This window comes from Caretta caretta, chromosome 2 (assembly GCF_965140235.1).
Source record: "Caretta caretta isolate rCarCar2 chromosome 2, rCarCar1.hap1, whole genome shotgun sequence".
Lineage (NCBI taxonomy): Eukaryota > Metazoa > Chordata > Testudines > Cheloniidae > Caretta > Caretta caretta.
Window position 1 is genome coordinate 113,357,487 of NC_134207.1, and position 10,857 is coordinate 113,368,343.

The following is a 10,857-nucleotide window of genomic DNA, read 5'->3' on the forward strand; positions in this document are numbered from 1 at the left end:
TTCTATTCCTGGCTCCACCGCTCACCTGCAGGGTGACCTTGGGTAAGTCACTTCATTGCTCTGTGTTTCAGTTTCCCCATCTGTAAAATGGGAATAATTTGCAAAGTACTATGAGATCTACTGATGATAAGAGCTAGGTTATGAAATTTAGTATCTTCCTTGTTATTACATGGATCTTAAAACAATGAGCCTTATGTACTCATTGTACACACCTTTCTGCACACAGCAAAAAGCACTGGTAAATATAAAAAGCCACTTAAATCAGGCTTAGTACAGCTCCGTCTAACTTGGCTGGAGAGAGTCTTCATTTTGGGCAGCTGGTGGAGCTGCTGCCTAGAAACCACAAGAGTTTCAGCTAGGGTAATGTGCAGGATGAGCGCACACACAGCCATTCAATGGGGGAGCGGTTTCTAACGGAACAGATCTGCTCAAGTGTTGATTTACCAGGCAGGGGACCTATCTCACAGCCCCAGCTGATGGCCTCCTCATACAGTTATTGCACCTTTGACTCATTCTTAGATTCGTTTATGTCCACATGAAAAATTATTTTTCAGCTCCCTCTTCTAGAATTACAAACACTGGTGCTTGTACTGGTAATTGTGCTGTCTTTGACTCTGTGGTACTGGGGGATGTTGGATAAGGTTTTGCTGTGTGCTAATGGGAAGTGTTCACTGTGACCCTAAGAGCCCTTCAATGCCAACTGGCAAAGGGTCCCCTATTCTGTTACAGCCACTCCTATGAGGTCTGACAAATTCACTACACCTAACACACGGGATTCACAGTATTTATCCATACAGGGTCATGTGGGGTGTCGGATGAAAGCTGATGTCATACTGATCCTCATCGTCATTGTGTGATGTATGTATGGGTGATATTTAAGAAGTTGTAGGTATGTACTAAAAATATATTTTAGCGTCTGTGTCCCTGGCAGGGTTGACCAATGAGGTTTTCATAGACAAAGGAATGCTGATTTATCTATGTTCATTGTAAATTAACATTGTAAGCCAATATACTGCAAACCCATTTACGTAGGGAACCAATAGGGGGATGTGAACTGAACAGGGGCACAGCAGAGTCTGTACCCGAGAGGTCAGCCTGATTGGGGAACAAAGACAATGGATTTGGGGAAGTATAAGGAGAAGCAAAAGGACATTTTTATTTAAGCTCAGTACCAATGTGGACACAAGAACAAATGGATATAAACTGGTCATTGGGAAGTTTAGACTTGAAATTAGATGAAGGTTTCTAACCATCAGAGGACTGAAGTTTTGGAATAGCCTTCCAAGGGAAGCAGTGGGGGCAAAAGACCTATCTGGCTTTAAGATTAAACTCTATAAGTTTATGGAGGAGATGGTATGATGGGATAACATGATTTTGGTAATTAATTAATCTTTAAATATTCATGGTAAATAGGCCCAATGGCCTGTGATGGGATGTTAAATGGGGTGGGATCTGAGTTACTACAGAAAATTCTTTCCTGGGTATGGTGAATTCTTTCCTGGGGCTGGTGAATCTTGCCCATATGCTCAGGGTTTAGCTGATCACCATATTTGGGGTTGGGAAGGAATTTTCCTCCAGGGCAGGTTGGAAGAGGCCTTGGAGGTTTTTCACCTTCCTCTGTAGCATGGGTCACTTGCTGGAGGATTCTCTGCTCCTTGAAGTCTTTAAACCACGATTTGAGGACTTCAATAGCTCAGACATAGGTGAGGTTTTTCGCAGGAGTGGGTGGGTGAGATTCTGTGGCCTGCGTTGTGCAGGAGGTCGGACTGGATGATCATAATGGTCCCTTCTGACCTTAGTATCTATGAATCTATTTTGGTGTCACTGAGGAACACCTGTGGCAGGGTATATGTGGGGGTGTTATTTGTGAATGTTCTGGATGCTGGACTGAAAACCAGCAAGCTCTACAGAAAAGGTTTAGGTGAGATAAAACTGCTTTAGATATGGATTGTAGCCTGTTAAGTTTTGATCTCTAGGAAGGATGTTATACTTTGTTTTATTTGTAACTTGCTGTTCTTTTTACTCTTGCTCACTATCTCTTAAATCTTAACCTTTGTTAATAAACACGCACTGTGTTTGTTTTCACTATAAATAGATTACAGTGCTGGGTTGTTACACTGGAGCTGACAGTTGACTCAAACAAGCTGGTGTGTGTATACTGTATTCCCTTGGGAGCAGCGAACCTGGTAATTACTGTGAGGGCCCAGTGACAGGGGCTGGACGCTTCAGAGGAACACTCTTCAAGAGGGCTCAGGGTGCACCTGTTGCTAACCTGCAGAGCAAAGTGGAACAGGGAGAGTCCTGAGGAGAGTGCTTGAAAGGCTGGTGCTGTATAGGTGTTGGCACCCAGCTCCCACAAGAAAGACTCCCGCACGCTGGAGGCAGGGAGGTAACTCTCAGTCCTGGGCATTCCAAGGAAGTGTGTCACCCACATTTATGTGATACCTGGGAATTTATTAGACTAGCTCTTAGTAAAACCTTTACCGACATTGTTGTCTTTGCTCTTTACACAACATAATGAATATGAGGAAACTACAGGAACACAGTTCCAAACAACTGTGTTTACTAACTATATACAAACATACAAGGCCTAGCTATGTATGCATACTGCGGCATGGGTTCCGGTGGCTTCTGCAGTAGAAGATCAGGAGGCCCACTTGAGGGCCTGCAAATTATTTGAAGAGAAACTACCCAATTCCAGTCGTCAGGAGGATTATGGTGTCCTAGTTGTTCATATATCATGTGTAAGGCCCTACCAAATTCGCGGCCATGAAAAATGAGTCACAGACTGTGAAATCTGATCTCTCACTTTGAAATTTGGTCTTTTGTGTCCTTTTACCCTATACTATACAGATTTCACAGGGGAGACCAGCATTTCTCAAATTGGGGGTCCTGACCCAAAAGGGAGTTGCCAGAGGATCGCAAGGTTATTTTAGGGGGGTTGTGGTATTTCCACACTTGCTTCTGCTCTGCCTTCAGAGCTGGGGGGCTGGAGAGCCACAACTGTTGGCCGGGTGCCCAGCTCTGAAGGCAGCGCCCCGCCAGCAGCAGTGCAGAAGTAAGGGAGCAACACCGCAACCCCCCCTACAATAACCTTGCGACCTTTCCCAGAACTCCTTTGGGTTAGGACCCCTACAATTACAACACTGTGAAATTTCAGATTTAACTAGCTGAAATTATGAAATGTACGATTTTAAAAATCCTATGATCTTGAAATTGACCCAAATGGACCATGAATTTGGTAGAACCCTAATCATGTGGCGGAAACCAGCATGGTTTGCTAAGAGCCGGCCCCACTCTATGAAACCCAGCATTCCTAGGGGGTCTCTTAGCCTAACAGGAGCTTCAACTGTTGCAAAGGGAGAGGGAGCAACTTACTTTACTTTAAGATGAAAAAAGAAACAGTTACAGAGGCCTTCTCTGCTATCTGGTGAATGTGGGGTTAACTCCAGTTCATTTGCCTGTTCCCCTGGTTTAGGTGTTCAGAGGAAGTTCTATAGCAGGGGTTTGCAATCTTTTTCTTTCTGAGGCCCCCACAACATGCTATAAAAAGCCCATGGCCCACCTGCGCCCCAATAACTGTTTTTCTGCATATCCAGTAGATTAAAAATGGTATTAAATTGATAGTTCCGGCAGGGCCAGCGTTAGGGGGCAGCAAGCAGGGCAACTGCCTGGGGCCCCATGCCACAGGGGGCCCTGCTGAAGCCAATAGGTTTCAGCATATCATGCAGAAAAATTAACACACGTTCTGGTAAAAAAGGAAAAGAGAAGAAAAAGCTATGTGTCCAAATAGCATGAGGTGAAATGGCTTTTATTTTTTGCATGCTCTCTGATTTATTTTGGCAGACCCTTCCTGAAACCCAGTTGAGAACCACAGTTCTATAGGACTGGCTGCTTCAGAGACAAAAGGAGAAAAATGCTTTTGGGAAGGTAAGGCCTCCAGATCCTGAGGTATACCATGAAGTAACGGACTGAATACAAAATGGAAGCCCCTTGTCTTTGTGAGGCATTGCAAGGAGTGGGGTGTGTTTGTAGGGAGGATTTGAGAGCAATTTGTTCCTTTATTTTAAAAGAGTTTAAATCTTTTTGTGTTTTGGTTTTCAGGGCCCCATTATTGGTAGCTGTGAGAGCTGCTTTTGACTGAACAAATGAAAGATCTTGTGAAATTCTTATGCTACATGTGAATTCTGAAGCCAAGGCAAGATGTCCAGAATGTTTCCAAGTGTGACAAATTGCACAAAAACAGTTTTGAGTTTTGCCCCCAAAAGCAAACAGATGCCAGACCGTTCACCCAAAGAACTCTGGGATTTGGTGCTTCACTTTTCCTTTGTCATGCTGCCATTCTTTATAGGGAGCTCCTCTGAATAAGTGATGGTGGGGTTTATTTGCTTTCTAAGTTACCCGTTTATTCATTTCTTTCTTGACATTTCTCCTAAAGGTCTTCATCTGGCTTTTCCATGGTAACAAACACAGTTTTGCTCTTTTCCCCACTCCCTTTTCCTGTTTCTGCATCTTCCTCAGACTGATTCAATTCAAAGGAGTGCTTTTGTGAAACGAATTCCAAATGCTAGTTGTATCTTTTGTCTCAGGTCTGCTTCTGAGTCACTGTTACCTCAGCCAGTCATTGACAATATTGCTGTTCCACCCCAAAGGGCCTGTGGATCACAGCAGTAGAGAAAATTGATTCACTGTTTGTTGTCACTGAACACTAGCTTCTTAGTACCTATGGAGGAGAGAGAGGAAACAGCTCATAAATATTGTTCAATAAGCACTTATTAGAAAGATGAGATCATTATAATCTGTATGATGCTAAATAGATGGCTGTGCAAAACCAGTGATCCCAACAGCCTGTAGGTTTCAACGGAAGTTTCAGGAAATGGGCAGCTGAGAATCCAAACAGAAAACCAATGGGAAGGAATTTTTCCCCCTGGCATTGTATTTGTTGTACACAAAACACAGGTGCACATGAGATCTGATCCAAGATGCATTGTTTTCAATGGGCTTTGGGGCATGCTCATAGCTGGTAATAGTTGTTCTGCTGAGGGAAAAAGTAACCACCTAGAAATCCCTTCAGTTTAAGGCAGGAAGATGCTGGAATAGGAAAGCAGAGAACTAGGAGGACGAGGCCTCCCTTAATCATGTGGCTCGTAGGGGATGGATCATCCCTTCTGCTTCTGCTCCAGTTTTTAAAAAAACCCTACACACATCCTCACTCCTGCAATAGGAGTGCTCCCAGGGGCTTACCCACTGTCTGTGGATAAGGAGAAGAGCACTTTCCTAGACTTATTGATCAATCATAAGAATCCATCCTGACTGGCTAATGCCTGTTTCCTCTTGTACAATCCAGCAGTATTTGGTGATTAAAACTTAATGACTATTTCCCCTTGTTTTTTCCTACACCCCCCCCCCCAACTGTTCCTCAGACGTTCTTGTTAAACCCTGGATTTGTGCTGGAAATGGCCCACCTTGATTATCATACACATTGTAAGGAGAGTGATCACTTTAGATAAGCTATTAGCAGCAGGAGAGTGGGATGGGGGGAGAGAAAACCTTTTGAAGTGATGAGCGCCTATTTTTTCATGGTCTGTGTGTATAAAACATCCTCACTGCATTTTCCACTTTATGCATCCGATGAAGTGAGCTGTAGCTCACGAAAGCTTATGCTCAAATAAATTGGTTAGTCTCTAAGGTGCCACAAGTACTCCTTTTCTTTTTGCGAATACAGACTAACACGTCTGCTACTCTGAAACCTATGGATACTGTGTAGCTTATTAAGATCTCCCCCTCCCATTGAAAGGTATGTTTGCATTAATATATGGCTAACCATGCATGGCAGAGCTTTCCCAGTCTCCTAGAGGTATTGAGTTTGAAATTTCTCAGTTTAAACCACAATCCAGGTATCTCCAGCCTCAAACATCTATTGGCACAGAAGCTGAAAAGATTAAAATTGAACAGTTTGGTAATAACCTGCTTCACAGATTACATTTTTGTTTAGTCCTGTGGTTATTTAGAGACTCCTGGAGAGATCCCACCCAGCAGAAAAATGTGACTTTAAGAAGAATTGACACTGCTGTGTGGGACTGGGGAAAAAGATATGGGCCCAGGCACAGTCCTGTGATGTGAGGAACTAATATGAAGTTAGGCAGTCTTGGGGTTTGTAAACTTCGTTCAATGTGTTCAAAACTCTGAGGTGTACTCCTCTCTCAAAGGTTTTATAGATATTCATTCTGTTTCTGCATTTAGTCAAGTCAATAAGCACAGCACTGAGGCTGAAAAAATTCACCTGAAACAGCATATCACTTGCCATATGATAGCAGGCCATAATAATAATAATATGACCAACCTCATATATAGCTTACATTTTCATCTGTAGATCTCAAAGCACTTTGCAAAGGAAGTCAGTGTCTCATTTTACGGATACAGACACAGGAATTTAAGTATTTTGACATACATATTCCACGTGAGATTTCTCAGTTGCACAACTCACTTTATATTTTGGTGTAGTTAGCCTGACAGCAATATATAATGCAAAGGGCTAAATACTGCCCTGATTTGCATCCCATGGGTAAGACAGGACAGAATTAATACTTGATTCCCTCCATTAGAGTACAGTGGTGTGTGTATGTATGTATGTATGTGTGTGTGTATATATATATATATTGAGGTATAATTGAAAAGAAAGTTACATTATCATTTACTTATCCTGGTGTAATCAGAACAATTATAATGAATAAATTATATAAAGGAAATGTCTCATAAGCATTCCTGCAAGGGACTGACAAAAACTGGCTGCTTACCACAGGTGGTCTAATAAACTTGCACTCAGTAGCGATGTGGATACTTTGGCCATGTCGTGTAAAACAAGAAAGGGTTGAGTACAGATTTTGCTGTTTCTTAATTATATATCCAATTAAACTTAATTTTTCCAAATGGAACAGGGATGTAGAACTAAGTTAGATGACAGGAAGCGTAGGGCACTGGACAGAGACTCAGGAGACCTGGGTTCTATGCTTGGCTTTGACACTGGCCTGCTGTGTGTGACCTTGGGAAAGTGTTTGTCCCTCTGTTTCCCATCCCAGTCTGTGCCTTGGGCCGGACACCATCTCTCATTAAGCACCTAGCACAGAGGGGCCCCAATCTTGGCTGGGCCATACAAATAATAACATGATAACAATGAATGACAGTTTGGATAAGCAGGGGACTTTTCAATGTATACAGGCCAGACTTTACATTTGGGTGCCTAAAGTTATTGTGATAAAGGGGAGGGGATATTGATTGATTGGGTTTTGATTGAATCATTGCTAATTATTTTCTGGTTTTGGGGTGTATTTTTAATTTGTGGACAGCCACTCAGATCCTGAGACAGGTATCTTTTATATATTATACACCTAAATAACTAAGAGGCCGGATTTTCAGTGGTGCTGTGTACTGAAGTTAATGAGAGTTAAAATCAGGCTGCTTAGTTATGGTAGATGCCTACCTATGGACTTAGATGCTTAAATTTAGTCATCCAAGTTTGGCAATATTGGCCTTAATGCACACTAAGAGGACATGATCTCATTTTAGATAAACAGGTTTTAGAGAACCAGTATTCAGATAAATGAGTTTCCACTGCAGTAAACTAACTACATGTTAGAGATCTAGTAAAAAAAAATCCTGCTTCCCCTTATTCCCCAATCCTTCTAACTTCACTTCTTTGTTATTTGATAAAGTCTTCTGCTTCCTTCTTCCACAGGGCTGTTTGTCCATCAAGGGCCTTATCCTTCGTCCCTTGAAGTCAATGAAAATGTTGCCATTAACTTCCTGGGGAGAAGGACGGGCTCCTAGATAAGCTCTTCTGAAGTTAAGTGACAAAGTGGAAAAAATACCTAAATCCTGTTTACAATACAGTGCAACTTCCAGTGTTGCTACCACTGGTGGAGCTGTGCTGGTGTAGGATGAGGGGTCCAAAATTTCCCATTGCAGACACACTCCAACTATTAGTACTGAAATAATGATTCAGCATGTGGAAAGATCAGCTTGGGCCGCAAATTGCTTAGCAGGCAGCTTGGCAACAATAATGAGAAGACTATCAGAATAAGTGATCTTTTACAAGGAGAAGGGATAGCAATAGAAGTAGACACGTATCTTAGCTTACCCTCTTGGGATCTAGGAATTGGGCAGGCAGAAGCCTGCCCACTGCTAAGGAACCCCTCCCCCCACCCCCACTCAGCGTAAGGGGAGGATCCACAGGACCTGGAAGCCAAGTGATTCCGGGGGACAACTAATGAAATAACAGGGACAGGAGAGTGATCCTACTGGGATCCAGGAAGTGGGCTGGGTAGTTCTCCTTTCACTAGCCAGCTCTCCCTCTCATAAGCACTGTTGTGCTTGTCTGTGAGTGGTTTTCCCTTCTGTCTTGGTGTCAAAAAAAGAAATCTAAACGAGGCTCTTCCCTTGCCCTTAAAAATGTAGGTGAATTGACAGAAGGCCTGGTTGAGTGATCAGATAGTATTCCTCTTTGTGCTGTGCCTGGAGGAAAAGAAATCCTTGATGGACTGCTATTAAAATGGTACATCCCCTATCCCTCCAGGACCTAGTTGTTCTCACAAACCTAACGGGGTGGGGGGCAAGAGGCCAATCTGAAAGTTGAATTTTGCATGTCCTGCACATAGTGCTACTGCTTGTGTACATGGCTAGGTGGTGTGTGTGTCATGACATAAGGTAGGAAATGCACTCATTCAGGACTGTGTTTTCTTTCATGAAAGTCTATCAGCTGTGGTGTTTCTTTGCATGGTTTCAGTTCAGATTAGCCCCCCCAAAACTTGGATCCTTATCCAAAACATACTCTTTCCCTATCTTTTGCCTCCCTTCTTCTCTCTGTCTCCCACCAAGATAGATGCCTCACCTTTTCCTCCACTGCACCTTCCCCTCACCCTCCATGCCCTCCCTGTCTCATTATCCCTGGTGTTACCCTTTTGTGACCTCCAACAGATCTCACATATGAGGACATCCCCAGTAAGAGAGATCTCAGAAGGCATTGTGTACCTCTGACCAGGGGAGCCCTAGAGAGCCCTAGGATTCAATGCAGCAGCAGCTCAAGGCCTAGCAGACATACTATCAGACTTTCCACATCTTGCAGAATACCTTTTAGAAGTTGCAGGAAGGGAGGGAGCTGGGGTCTATTGGAGTTTATAGGGAGAAAAGTGGACAGTTAAGGGCTGGAATAAGGATTTGAAGGATAGGGATTGAGATGGGAATATCCATAAAGGATTCCATTTAGTTTCCATTCAGGAAGAGCTGGTGTTCATCTTTGGTCCTTGTTTCTCTGAGCTAGTTTGCTCAATGCTTACTCTCTTGATTTTGAAATCATAACATTAGTGGGCCTGTGCCAAATTTGGCATTAAATTAAACCAGCAGGAACCCAGCATAACTCCACTGAAGTTAGTGGAGTGATACCAGATTTTATGCTGTATAATTGATTTCAGAATCTGCCCCAGTATTTACAGTTAGATCTTCCCTCAGGAATAGGAAGGAATCAGGCTTCTACGTTTCCAAGGTGCAGTCCAGCATTTTCCACTGTCATGCTGCTGTATGTGTGGAGGTTATTGAACTCTGTAATCCCAGCCCTTGCTTCTGAATTATTCTGAGACCATTTATAATTGCCTTTGTACCTTTGTAAAAAAAAAAAAGTAAGGCATGCTGGCAGCCCTCAGCATTCAGATCAAATACACGACATGATGCACTGCCTGGGATACAAAGGGAAATAGAAGATGGCAATCAGTGACAGCTAAAGCCCAGTAGACACCAGTTAAATGTAGTGTAAATCTGACAGGTGGGGGAACCACCTCTAAGCAAGTTTGTCTGTCTTAAATTAAAAGAATAATTTCAAAATTTTAGGTCCCGTGTCCATGCTAATTCAAAGCATTAAACACAGCTATACAGCAGGATTTGTATCATCATGATGCTATTTTGAAACTGCGATTTAAGCCGGTACTAGAACGACAGCTAATATTGTTTTCACTACTTGTCTTGACAAATATTCACAATTTCATTGCAGGCCATTTCAGGCCCTGAATTCACGGTGTGGTGGTTTTTGCATTAAACTATGTGAAATGATCAAAACTTTCAGGGTAAAAATGGTTGTCAAAACAAAAGATCAAGTTCCAAATTTCAGAACATTGAGATTTTTTGCTCAGAAATTAGTCTGTTTTGAAATTTCAGATTTTTTTTTCCTGTGTGAAATTAGACCAAATAATAACAAAAGTGGAAACCTCAATTTTCAAGATCTATGTCATTTCACTGTGATTATTTCACCCAGCCCTGTCCAGTCTGTTTGGGTCTTGCTGGGGGATAGACTGAACCATGGCTCAGCCTCTGACAAACACAGTAAACTATGTTTTAATGGAAACGAATCATGTCAAATCTATTGGGTGAGTGTGATCCGTTAATCTGATTTTTGAATGTGGTTTGACTAATGTGATGAAAAGCAATAACTTTCCACTGATGTGAGTGGGGATTTAGAGCACAGAAGTGGGGCATTAGAGGTAAATATTTAGTTGCATGTTCTCATTTCTTGCATTACTGTCTCACAGTTTCCTCTTTCCTGCTGCTTCATTATTGAACAATGGGCGCCCAGCCATATGGTTTTCAGTGTCCCACATCCAATATGTGAAACACAGCTCTTGTGTCTAGTATTAGATTCATGATTTCACACTGTCCTTAATAATGCTGCCCTACTTTTTTGTGGGTATGATTTACTACTATTAGCAGTGCTGACCACTGAAACAGAAGCCTTATTACCTTTCTGAAAGATTGCCACATTATTGGCTCCTCCTTGTCCATTTGATTTTTGGGTGCTTACTCTATATTAAAAGT

General features: G+C 42.4%; 1 long non-coding RNA gene across 2 annotated transcripts; it reads left to right on the forward strand.

Annotated features, from left to right (window-relative positions):
* Window positions 1–755: 755 nt before the first annotated feature.
* On the forward strand, window positions 756–7,298 carry LOC142071075 (uncharacterized). 2 transcript variants are annotated; one of them, XR_012667026.1, is made up of 4 exons: window positions 756–889; window positions 2,096–2,389; window positions 3,847–3,930; window positions 4,105–7,298. It is a non-coding gene; the product is annotated as an uncharacterized LOC142071075 (long non-coding RNA). The 2 variants fall into 2 exon arrangements; XR_012667027.1 differs by having other exon boundaries at window positions 767–889; window positions 2,096–2,186.
* Window positions 7,299–10,857: the final 3,559 nt, after the last annotated feature.